Source organism: Platalea leucorodia, assembly GCF_965183815.1.
Source record: "Platalea leucorodia genome assembly, chromosome: 7".
NCBI lineage: Eukaryota > Metazoa > Chordata > Aves > Pelecaniformes > Threskiornithidae > Platalea > Platalea leucorodia.
Window position 1 is genome coordinate 57634168 of NC_138829.1, and position 12490 is coordinate 57646657.

Consider the following 12490-nt stretch of genomic DNA (forward strand, 5'->3'; position numbering starts at 1 on the left):
TCTTACTTGTTAACCTCAAATCTTTGCTTACTCTTTTATTCTGTTGGTAAATAATATTTAGAAGATTTCAATTGCAGGGACTCAAACCTGGCTTTTCATTTGCATTTCAAGTCTCTGCAAATCAAACAAAAGCAGAAAGAATCTAGGGAAGCCTCCACTTGTCCCAGCATAACCAGCACAGTGCACTTTGGTGCAGGGCAGCTCCCACAACCCAATGTATTTCTAGGTTTTGCCTCTTTGACATTTTTCTTTCGGAGGGGGGGAGAGGAGAATTTGGCTTTAACGGTTAATCTCTTGTTTCCAGTAGAATATTTTGGGGTAATTATCAAACTTGTATTTTGCACATTTACCTTTTCTTAGTCATTCAAATAAATGTTGTATCACAGATAGTACTGGCACAAAAAGTAGCAAGGTCAAAGGACACTAGTAGCAAAACTAGAGGATCATTACCCCTGAGCTTATTGCTTCAAAAAAAGAGGAATAACTTTATGTAGATTCATATTTTCTGTACTAATGTGCAAAGTCCTAAGCAGACTAAAAAAAAAAAACCTCAAATCCAACAAGCTATGGTGTTGGCTTTTGTATTGTCTATGGTCATTGTGCATTGGCAAAGACAGCCGAAATAGTCAGTTAGCCTAGCCTAGTCCAGTCCTATAGCAGGGGAGGTTCCTTACAATTAACCCAGCTACAGGTGACTCCTATTATTCTCCTCTCCCAAATGTCTCACAGATTAGGTTCACCTGAACCTTCTCCACCTGGAAACCAGTCTGAGTCAGCCCCCAGACTTGGAGTTTCATCTCTCACTCAGTTCTAAGTCTGGGACTATAACTGTAAAGGAGAATGGACACATCAGGGAACAGAAATGTGGTTGAGTGCTCTTTGCAAAGGGCGAGACAGAGCTGCTCCATGAGCTGTGTTTTGTGCAGTACGAGAGTGCTGCACCTGAGCACAGCCCCAGCCTCCCTGGCTGAGCTGGCTGCAGGTGTGGGCACTTGGGCCGGATTGCTGCAGCCAAGGTGAAAGGCAGTGGGGGGAAGGGAGGGGTACAGCAGCCTGCTGGGAAGAGCAGTAGGGAGACTGAGGGTTATGGAAGGTGCACTAGCTGAAGTGATCTCTACTGATGAGGAGTTTTTCATAGAGCAGCAATGAGCATCTAAAAGGTACTTTCATCTTGAAGTGATAATCAATGAGTACAAGGTCATTTCTGAAGGATAAAGTGGCAGTATGGCTGGGGGGGGGGCGTTATTTTTTGGGGTTGTGGGTTTTTTGAGTGTAAGGAAATACTGCAACAGATTCTGAGGCCTTTTATTATGCTTATAATGCATGTAAGAGACCCTTGAAGCTTGATTTATTGTTCTGGAATTGTAGCTGGTGAAATGGAAGTTAAAAGTAATTTCCAGAATCTGCTCTGTAACAGATGAAGGTCTTACAGAAGAGCAGTCAGGTATGTTCCAGTGCACTGAGACTTTGGTTCTTCTCCTGGGCCTTGCATTATGAGTCTGTTTAAACTAGTTCGCTTCTTTCAGGTTTTGACTATGTTGGCACTTCCCTCTGTTGCCAGAGCGGTATCTGTGTGGAGGTTAATTATTCTTTATTTGTGTAAACATGAACTGCTTGTCTGGAAACCTGGGTGGAATGGTTGGAGTCATGTGCCACAGGCTGGTTATCATCATATGGAACTGCTATGTACAGAACTGTACATCAAGTTATTTCTGGCTGGGTCTCTTGGGTTTTTTGAGCTGAATTCTGACTCTGTTTATTGACCCTAATGTATGGGGGGGGTGAGGGGGTGGGGTCTGCCTTCATTGGAGGAGGATAGGACTTTTGAGTTGGTCGAGACAACAAAAACTAGTGAAGACTTCTTTGTGATGCATTACATCACTTGTATGCTCACTGTAGAGGTGAGTAACTCCCTCACTTGAAACTGTGTGCGCCAAAGTAACCTCTTCCCTAGCTCTGCGAGAGCAGGAGCATAAAGCTCACTTAATTATTAAACAGACTTTTGGGAGTGAAGACATTATACCTTTCTGCTAGAAACAGATAGTATCCTAAATGGCTTTGCTTAAACAACTCCAGGAGTTTTAGTATGAGAAATGCTGAGGAGAACTTTGTTTTCCTGCTTTTCTTCCCCCCCTTTTTACAAAACTGTGAAGCACTTGCACTCCTGTTGCTTCATGGGAGGTGTGTTAATTCAGCATAGGCTTTTATATGAGAACAGGTTTACAGAGTTGTGTTGCCAAATTGATAACATCAGAGGGAGGTATAACAGCATATGGAAAAATTAAAGCTGAACACCTTGTAACTAAAGGTGCAAACTGCAGATGTGAACAAGCTGCAAAGTTATTCACATGATGAAGGAAATGAGGGGAACTTATTTCATTGAGAGCTGAAGATGTTAAACAAACACCTTGTGCAGAAAGGATCCAGCCAAACACTGGGCATGGGGCTTGGTTGCTGGGGAAGCAGGTGATGCTCTGAAGTTTGTTTTCTATAGGGGGTACACTATAGGGTGAATGGGCTTATAAATATGAAAACTTCAGTCACATGCCTCTAAAGAACCTCTCTTCAACTTGTACCCATTATAAATAAAGCAATTTAAAAGGGGAAGAGTTGAAGGACTTTCTTCAAGTAGTTCAAGAAATAACTGGGAACAGTGAAGTGAATCAGACTTGTCATACGAAAAGAATGGTGTAATAAGTCAAACTTGTAGGCTAGCATAAGCATCTGTCTCTGCATCTGCACATATGCCATCATCAGATTGCAGAACAGGGTTCATAAGAGCAATGCAAGATTTCGGTTAGTAAGGCTTAAGGAAAAGGGCAGATCCTTGTCTTCAGAGACTGCTTTCTTTTTTAAAATAGAGGGCTTGGTTTCCGCTGCCACAACCCTGTGGCGACTGGCAGCGCTTCAGCCTGATCTATGAACTTAAAACACATTTGATCTGTATGATGGTGCTTACTGCCAGGTCCGGCCGCTCCACCTGAATAACTATAACGTGCTCATAAATCAGGGGAGAGCATTCCTCTGTGACACCATCCCAAATGCCCTACTGAGCCGAAGCCTGTGTTAGCCATCAACGCCTCTTACGTAAACATGTCATACTTTAAAGCAGGGTCTTACAAAAAGCACAAACAATATCCTGGCATAGAGGGGCCACACAAAGTCAAGAGCTGTTAAGTGGGGGCAAGAGGAGGAGGAGGAAAATCTCTTGATGATAAATACATCTCTACTAGATACGTGTGGAAAGAAAATAGCTAACCTAGGTTACATTCCTTTCGAAGTCAAATAGTCAAATGTGGAAAGGGTTGTCTTATTCCTTGTAAAGCTTTTGAAGTTAGGAGTCACCAGTGAGATAGCGGTGCAGGAAACTTTGACTTCTGTTGCATTCACTTCAGCCTGGTCAGTGACTCTACCCCACGCCTCGCGCATCACTTTCTTAACAAGACCTGCATGCTGGATCTTTGTGCAAGATTAATTGTTCTTCTAATCTTAAACTGGTGTAGTTAAGAAGCATGAAGGATTTCTTTACAGGACCACTTGAAACTCTGTCGCGTGCCGTGAGGTGGTGTATCTAGATCTTGAAGTAGTCTGTGTATCTGTAAAAAGAGCTGGTTTGCATTTGGTCCGCTTTAGAAAGCTGAGTAAGAACTGTGGCTTGGTCCTGCATGTGCATTCAAAACTACTTACTAAGTCTCGCTTAAAGTCACTGTCCTGTGGTGCCAGCATTGCGGCTGGTAGTTCCTGTCTGCCTGATCCTAATCCTTGTACGAGCTGATGCCAATTTTAGGGACGATGAGAGAAAGGTTAAGGAGCATCTCGGGCACACCTTCATTATAGTGCACAGCTGACTGACTTGTAAAACTCATGTGTTTGTGTTGGTGCAGCCTTTGATCTGAATCGGTAAGGAAAGTGCTCCCAACAACAGCAGCTGGAACACACACAGCCAAAGGTGACACTGGGCTGTAAACAGTGGCTCCAGCCGTCCCTGTCAGATGGGTCACAAATCACGGGGCGGACAGGTGCCTGTGCTGGTGTCCTGCACGCAGGTGTGGAGCAGCAGGTAGGAAACCTGCGTGGTGGGTGGCCAGCTTGTGACTTCAGTACAAATAACTCAAATTCTCTGCTCAGGAGTCGCCTGTTGCAGAACTTGGTGCAGAAACAGAAACATTTGCTTTTCTTTAAAGTGGGCTGACTGCTGCTTGTGCTCTGACTTCAGGGTGGGTTGGCAGCACCATGTAGCTGCACTGCAAAGCAGGGATTTATTCTGCATCTTGGAGCAGAGCTGCTCAGACAGGTCCAGCAGCTGTGGTCAGACTAGTATTTCTGTATAAACCATAAACTGCTATCTTGCTGTTTCCACCAGCACTTACCTCAAATGTGTCTTAAACTTCTGCCACTAACAAATTGATGTTAGTAGCTTGTAATTAGTAACAACCAATTCTACTCTGTAACAGTCATGATACCCTTAAGGTTAAGTTGTAGTGTTAAGGCAAGTGGTTTTTGTGGAACACCTGAGCTTGCAGTTCCTCAGTTGCTCATAGTGGGATCCTGCCTTCAGCAGCCAGGTTTCTTTCCCAGGGTGGGAGATCCAGCATATAAGAGGGAGGCATAAGCAGGCTTCATCCCAGAAGGGCTTCAGGGTGTTTAGACTTTTCTTGGGGATATGTAATCTATCACTAGGAGTAATTTCTCTTTTCTAAATGTAGCTGGAGGAATTGATGAGTATTACACTACTGTGGGAGCCTGAAACATAGTTAATATTCAATTGTGATGACCTTCCAAAAATGCACATGGGAGACGTGACGCGATCTCTTTCCACTGTCTGCTTAGAATTGGTTTTTACTGTCTTACCTTATGCTTGTATACACTGATTTCTGTGCTGCTCTTATCCCCTCACCACCTCCTTCTGTATGTAATTTAAGGCCTTTAGGGCCTGATCCAAAGCAGCCACCCTGGAGTAGATGTCTGTTTTCATCCTAACACCTTGTTCGTGCTAACTGGAAGCAACTCTTACCTTGCATAGGCAGTGTAGTGCCTTGTGCAGGTCCCAGCCTTCAGTGAAGCAGGCAAGCTTTTGGTCAGAGTGAATAGCTTCTACATAACTTTTTTTAGAACCACAAGGCAAAGGCTGAAACAGCAGCTCTAAACATGTGCTGCCCTTGGGAGAGGCTCCTTGCTGCTGTGCAGCTGTTGTGAGAGCCGGGGAGGACGTGGGCCTCCATAGGGGAGTGCCACATGTGCTTAGGCAGCTCTTGGCAATCAGCAATCCTGCCTGAAGTCTACTTCTGTTTAGGTGGTATTTTTTTTTTTTTTTTCCACAGAGTCACTTGATAGGGTGTAATCCTGTAAGATGCTCAGCAAAGAAGCTGATACAGTAAAGTATTTCTGCAGATGCTTAATTTTCAGTGAATAAGTGGTCCTTTTATGTGGGTGGGAGCACTCATGTGCTTAAAGTTAAGCACGTGCTTAAGTGCTTTCTTGGATCAGGGCCAAAACGCTAATGTGCTGGAGGTTCCCTTACTTTCTCAAGTAACAGGCAGTGTTCGGGGCCTTTGTATGGACCCCTGGGCCTGCAGGATTACTGAAACACACCCATGACTGACAAGTATTAGACACTTATGTTCTTAAACTTTTCATTTTCAGCAAAAACTTCATGAGTTTTTGCTATATTATGACTCTTACACTTTGCGTACAAGAATAATTCTTGACTAGGCCTGTGGCAGACTTGAAGAAAAATCTTTTTGCTGACTTCCAATTAGTTTTATTTAATAGGATATTTTATTTTTCTGTTTGAGAACAAAAAAAGCTTCCTGCAGCAGCTTCTGCTCTGACCCCACTACCTTATCTTTAAACTCTTCCTGCTATACTTCTGGAAGAAAATGAGCCTTTGATAGACACCACTAAGATGTGAAATTCAAACTACTGGGAGTCTATTGTGTGATGTTGCACTTACTGATAATAGTCTGCTTTGACAGTACTGGTAACGAGCCCAAAGGACACATGTTGGGGATGTGACAGTGGTGTGCACCTGTCTCGGGCAGGGGGCACTAGGTCTTCCCCGCGGCAGCCTTCTCGGTGGCTGTGCTAATCACCGAGAGTGACACTCGCCATGCCTGACAGACCGAGGAACGTAGCAGGGTGTTGTGAGTCTAAATACACAGCTGCTTCTCAAATTATAATGCAAAGGTTCAGGGGTCAGTGCAGTAAAAGCAGATAAAATTATGCTTCCTACCACCACCGTGCCACATCAAAATGGTAAATTGTTTTGTAGTGGGTCTGTCAAGCTATTTGCCTCTACTATAGCAAACACGTGAATTTTTCAGGCCAGTTGTAGTGCTTTAAAAATAAAGGGGTTTGTTTTCTAAATATCATGTTAGAGATTCCTTTCTATCCACTGTTGTTCTTTGACCGCTGCTGGAAAACAGCACTTTTTAGACTTTAAAGTGTTTGTTCTGTGGCCAGCCTGGAATGAGGTGGCCAAGCTTTGAGGCTTGACAGCAGGGTGAGGGTGTGGGGCTGGCAGTGCTGCAGGATTTGTCTGCTCCAGCCGTGCTCTGTGTGGGCATGGCAGCCCGTGGGCTCTCCCTCAGATACCTGGGACTCAAAGCTAGGCTGTGGGCAGATGGCTGTACACATGATGAGCCATCTAGGTTAATAACCTGGGCAATGATGTCAGCCATTCTGTGCATAGCTACCGCTTCTGTTTCGATTTAGCAAATAGGGCAGATCTTTATCCTGTGTGCAGCATCCGTTCACTTTTGTTAAAGCTGAACGTTTCTGTTTGCAGTCACACCTTCTGTTAATCTTTTGCCATCAGCAATGGTTTTCAAAGGAGCTGTGTAAGTGTTGCTGTCCTCTAATCCAAACTGTGGACTACAAGTCTCGGATGCTTTCCTTCAGAGTGGATGGTCCCAAGGACATTGGGTGATGCTCCTTGTTGATTTGAGGCGGCGCTCTGTGTCAGGGCTCAGAATACTTCTGAACCCCTTGATCTTAAGGGCTTGTCCAAGGTGGACCTGTTGAAGCATGTGAATTTTGGGACTCCTCTGCCAAGCTGGTGCCTGGACCCTGTGTTGTTATTCATGTAAGGAGCCAGCACTCAGTATGAGCTTAGACTGTCTGCAGGTCCCAGTTGGCCCTCAGAGGAGTTTGGAGGGCATGATACTTGTCAAGCTGTCATCCCCCATTGCCATAGGGCAGATGGGAATAGCTGGAGGCCATGCAAAGTGCCCAGGGGTGCTTTAAGCCCTGGGAGCACTGAGACTTCCCACAGGCAGCAATGTCCACCATAAAGCTGGTCATGAGCATGTTTCAGTAGGTGAGGTGGTGAGGATGGCTGTTTGTCTATGGGGCAGTGTAGATACAGCCAGAAAAACAGTTTGAAATGAGCTTGGTAAACACCTCTAGAACTACTTGTTTAGTCACTTCATGTTTATTAGGAGGCTGAAGGGAAGAGCCTCTCTGGTGTCCTTTCCACTCTGGAATTTGTATTGAACGAGGGATGGGGCTTTTAAGAAACTTGCTGAACAAAGAGTGAGAACCAGGCTGGAAAAAACATAAGAATTCAAACATGTAGGGTATGTGATGCTTTCCCCAGCTTTGACTTTTTTTGAGTTCATTTTATTGTGAATTGCTTGTTAATTTTTGGTTGAATTCTTTGACCATAACTGTGACCAAAGAGAGGAATGCATTTGACAAGTGCAGTAAAGCAACTGTTCCATGTTTATGGCAAGTGCTATACTTTTATGCTATTAATTCAAATTGCCTGGATTCTTATAAAACTGGGGCAGTGTAGGATTACCTACCTTGCTGGAACACAGTTGAAATGGATCATACTACAAAGTAGTACACATCTCCCTATCAAATTTTAGAGGAAATAATCTTAGAGTCATAGGGTAGGCATATGTCTCTGGAGCACAACTGGTTTAGATGCATTTTTGTATCGAGAAACAGTTGGAAGCCTCTACAGAGAAATAATAGAAAAATTAGGAAGCTGTGAAGTAAAATACAATAGTTCGGTGTAAAAAGAAGAACAGTTGCACTGCCTGTGAGGTGATGACCTTGCTAGGATACAGATAACTTCACAAATGCATTTTGCTGCAGTACTGTAAATTAGCAGAGAAGGCACTGCTAGGCGGCTTCAGCAGTCAGCCTCTTTCAAGAGGAAAAGCGTCGAGAAGTGTGTGGGGAAGCTCTTGTAGTATTGAGAAAATACCAGCACTGAAGGCTACATGCTGAAGCTTCCTTTGAACAGACTTCTGCTGAAAACCAGAGGTGTGTGAATAACTGGTTATTTTTCTTCAGTTTGGTGGCTGGACAGGAAAGGAAAAATTATTTGGGGCCAGACAAACTTCTTGGACAATGAAGAAAGCATTAATGTATTCCAAGAACAAGACACTGCTTCAATTTCAGGGATTTTAATTTTTTTCTAAATAAAAGCAAGAAATCTTTTTTTTTTTTTTACAGGGTAAAATCCAAAAGTCCTGTACAGCTTCAAGATACCTGTGGGAGGGTAGGGTGAGCATGTATGTTAAAAAGCTGCTGACACTGTCCTGTGAGCCTGGCAGGGTCTGAATTCAAGTTTCTGTATCCAAAAATAGTTTTGAGCACAGAATGAAGGATATGAAGTGGAAAAGCTAACAAGAATGACCATACTGAACAGTACCTGAGAGTTCCTGTGCAGATGTAACTTCAAAATATAGTGTTTTCTGTAACACTGGCAGGGAGGAATTGGGACAGGGCAGGATGAACACCCCCAAGTAAGCTGGGAAGGCTCTCCTAGTTAAACCTTGCCCAAGACGACTTGAGTTTAGGGTCAGTTCAGATAAGTAATTAAATATTAACTGTTGAATTGAAACACACTTAAGTCTGCTTACCTTTTCTTTGAAGCCTGGTCCTAAACATTTTTGGTACTGAAACAAAGACAAGCTGCTCTGCTGTCGGTGTCTCCTTCCAGGGAAGGACTGTCTGCTATGCGCTACCTGATCTTGGTGTCCATGGCACTCTCGGTCACTTCTGGTCCCTGACTGCAACCTGATAGCCAGGGCTAAATCTTCAGCGTCTTGTTGAAGTGATTCTACTGAAAAGCACAGGGCTAGTCACCGTGACAAGAATAGCTTGTACTTGTATTAGGATCTGAGTGAGACCAAGGCACTTGGATTTCAGAGGTGGCCGCTTGTGTGGCAAAATGACTAATCCCTCTTTTTGTCAGCTCCTCATCTTTAAGGGAAACTTCTTTCCTTTGCTGCCTTAGTTTCCTTGTGGTGGCTGTGGGGGGCAATCTAGGTACCTGCAGTGTCTAGTGTGTTAGTCTCAGCTCTAAGTACCTACTAAGGAGTTACTATGCAAATGTACGGGTGGCTTCTTGAACTGCGGTATTTGAGATTTAAGTGTCACTTGACCTTGAGGTCAGTGGACCTCACTGTTCATCTTGGACAGATTCTTTTTTTATTATCAGACTTTTGTTCTGGAAATGCAGATAGACTCCTTGCTGTCACCCTCACCAGTGACAAATACAAGGCAACCAAAAGGGACTTATCACTAGTCCTGCAAAATTAATTTTGTGGGAGTTGATCACTGAACAACCAAATATAGCTGGAAAGACAGTGTAAGATATCCTCATGTGGTTTAAGGCAACTTTCTGCTATTAACAAATGCCAGATATTTTCACTTACGATGCTGTTCTTGAACTCTTGCATTTTATACCACTATCTTAATCACTTCAGTGCCATGGTGTTCACTCAGGTCTTTAAGGTGACTTTTAACACTAGTGGCAGAAAGAACAATCCATTGATGCTTTGTAAGTATAAACTTGAGGTCTGTGGTATGTGTCAGCATCAACCAGTGTGTGTCATTCCCTGCCTGTCACGTTGATTTGTGTCCTTGTGCGTGAGGAGCAGGCTTCTATTTGAGGTTTTTACCTTACACCTGTGTCCTCTCTTCTGAAAACAATGTCCCTACTAATATTCAGCAATTCTATTCATCTAAGCAGTTCCTAAAGAAACTTTTCTTCAAATATTTGGGAGGGTAGAACTAGAACAGTGAACCTGTCTGCTGCTTGGGCAGGCTTCCTTCCATATGTGCCTTTCTTAGAGTCCACTGTTAGATGCACTGTGGAGCCTGGGACGAGTAGGTCATCACATTCTATACATTATTCTATAGCTAATGCCAACTGTAATTTCAAGTGCTCCGCACTAATCTCTTCCCCTCATGCATTATTTCCTTGTGCAGCATTAGCAAACCACATACTGATCCAGTGTTGCTTCATGGATTTGGAAAATAATCTACAGGCCCACAATGATGTAAAACATTAAATATCATTTTAAGTATTGGAGGCGCCATCCTGCCTACACGGTACTTAGGGTGGGCAGCATGCCAGCATGTTTGCTGGCATGTGGCTGAGAAATGGAGCATGCCCGCTTACAGCGAACAAAGCAAAGCTCAGGACAATAAGGCGGGAATGATGACAGACAGAAAAGGCCTGGTTTATGGGTTGTGCTATTTGACCATAATATCAGCTTTGGAGACTACACTGTCTGGAGGGCTAAGAGTTTCTTTCTGCACTCCTGCCTTACTGCCTGCACCTGCCCATCTGAGGGCAGGCAAGAATGAAAGGACACTTTATAGATCTTCCAGGAGCTTGTCAGTTAGTTATTGCATAGTGGGTTTGCACTAGCTGCTTCATACTTGCGCTCTCACTCTCAGCATTGCCAAATAACACTGGGTTGAATGAGTTTCTCCTTGATTTGCTTCCCTCTTTCTCTTTGCAGCAGCAAAAACCTGTATGTACGTGCGTACGGAGAGCTGGGAAAGCCTGCGTGCTGCATGTCTGACTGACACAGTGGGAGTTAACAGCTGGTAGGAGCTGTGAAACTAAGCAGGGGAGCTGGGAATAACATTCACCCCATCTTGGGGCACACTGCTTCAAGGCTTCTCTGTCTGTGTGTGCAGGGAGCATAGATGGGATACTGTCTGCTGCACCACTTTTGGGAACAGTCTGTGGAGAGCCTGCGTACAGACGCCTCTGAGCTGTGCCTTTTCTTTCCGCTCCAGAGGAGTTAATTGCCTCTACAGCCCTTCCTGCGGAGTGGCTGATCTTCACTCTGTGCCAGTTATTCCAGCTGGTGTGCAGAGAGTCCTGATAGGCTGCTCTTCAGCACCTGGCTTTCAGCAATGAATCCATACCTAGGGTCACCTTTCAGACAGGACCAGCTAGGAGAGGATGTTTTTTCTTTTCCCTGTGTTGGCATGGATCATGGACGTATGAGCAACCATAGGGAGTCATCCTGTTTCTGTATTGAAAAGCTGCAGTTGCACGATGTCAGCCTAAAAGCTGTAGAACCTCTGATGGTGGTAAGCGTGGTGCGCACAACTGCTCACGCCTTTGAGCACAGCCTGCCCTTCTGCGTGCACCTGTCGGGTGTAAGCCGTGCTAGGGTTTTATGCTGTGTCCGCTGCCTAAGGGCTGGTGACCTTGTTCTTACCTGGTGTGTTTCAGATGTTGAGGAACCATCAGTCACCTTAACTTCATCGTCACTACATCAGCTCCTGCCTTTGCTCTCTAATTCCTTGGGAAGCTGAGCACTCATCCTTTGCAAGGTGGTCCTGCACATCTGAACTCACAGCACAGTGACTGAGGTTTTGGAAGGGAAAAGCTTCAACTACTGTTGGAAGTATCTACCTGTGAATTACTTAATACAGTTCAGTATATTACAGTGTCTGTATGGAAGAGACAGGAGAAAAAGGTTGCCCATGAATACTATTGGTACTAATAAGCATGGTATTAATGCAGCCAAAGGTATGGTTTATTTATATACCCGCCCTTTAATGCATGTGAATACGCTAATTCTGTGAGAACTTGCAAAGCCACGAGCTATATGAACTTGGATGCCACACACTTCTTAATGCATTATTTCTCCTTTTGTCTGTAGATCCTTCTAACACCAAATGGTGCAAGAGCTTCAAAGACACACCGCAACTTAAATCTGTCCTTCATGCTTTCACTTCCTTCAACATTTTGCTGTGGCAAAGCCAGCTTGTCACTGGCTCTAGAATCAGGCTTTTACATATAAGCAAATTATAACAGTTCATGTTACCTGGTCCGGCTGGGCTAGAAATAGGCACCTTGTCTCATTAGAAAAGCAGGCATCTCTCTCCCACTGGACTCAAACTCCTCATTAGCCTTGAAATATTTCTCACTACTCCCACCCCCACATTACAGCTTATTTGGCCAAATCCATTCATTCTTATTTCCAGAAACTGCTATATCTCAGAGGGCATCTGAACTGATTACAAGTATGACTGTAATATAGGTAAGGTACCTGACCTAATTTTCATGTAATTGGCACAGATTACTTGCTGAAGTTGCCTTCTTTGCTAAGGGATGAAAGCAAGCCTTGCAGATGTGCAGTCTTGGAGGTTTTATGGGACACAGATGAGACTCCTGAATTTTTCTCTTTAGATGCTTGTCTGTGTTTGCTTAGACTCTCTT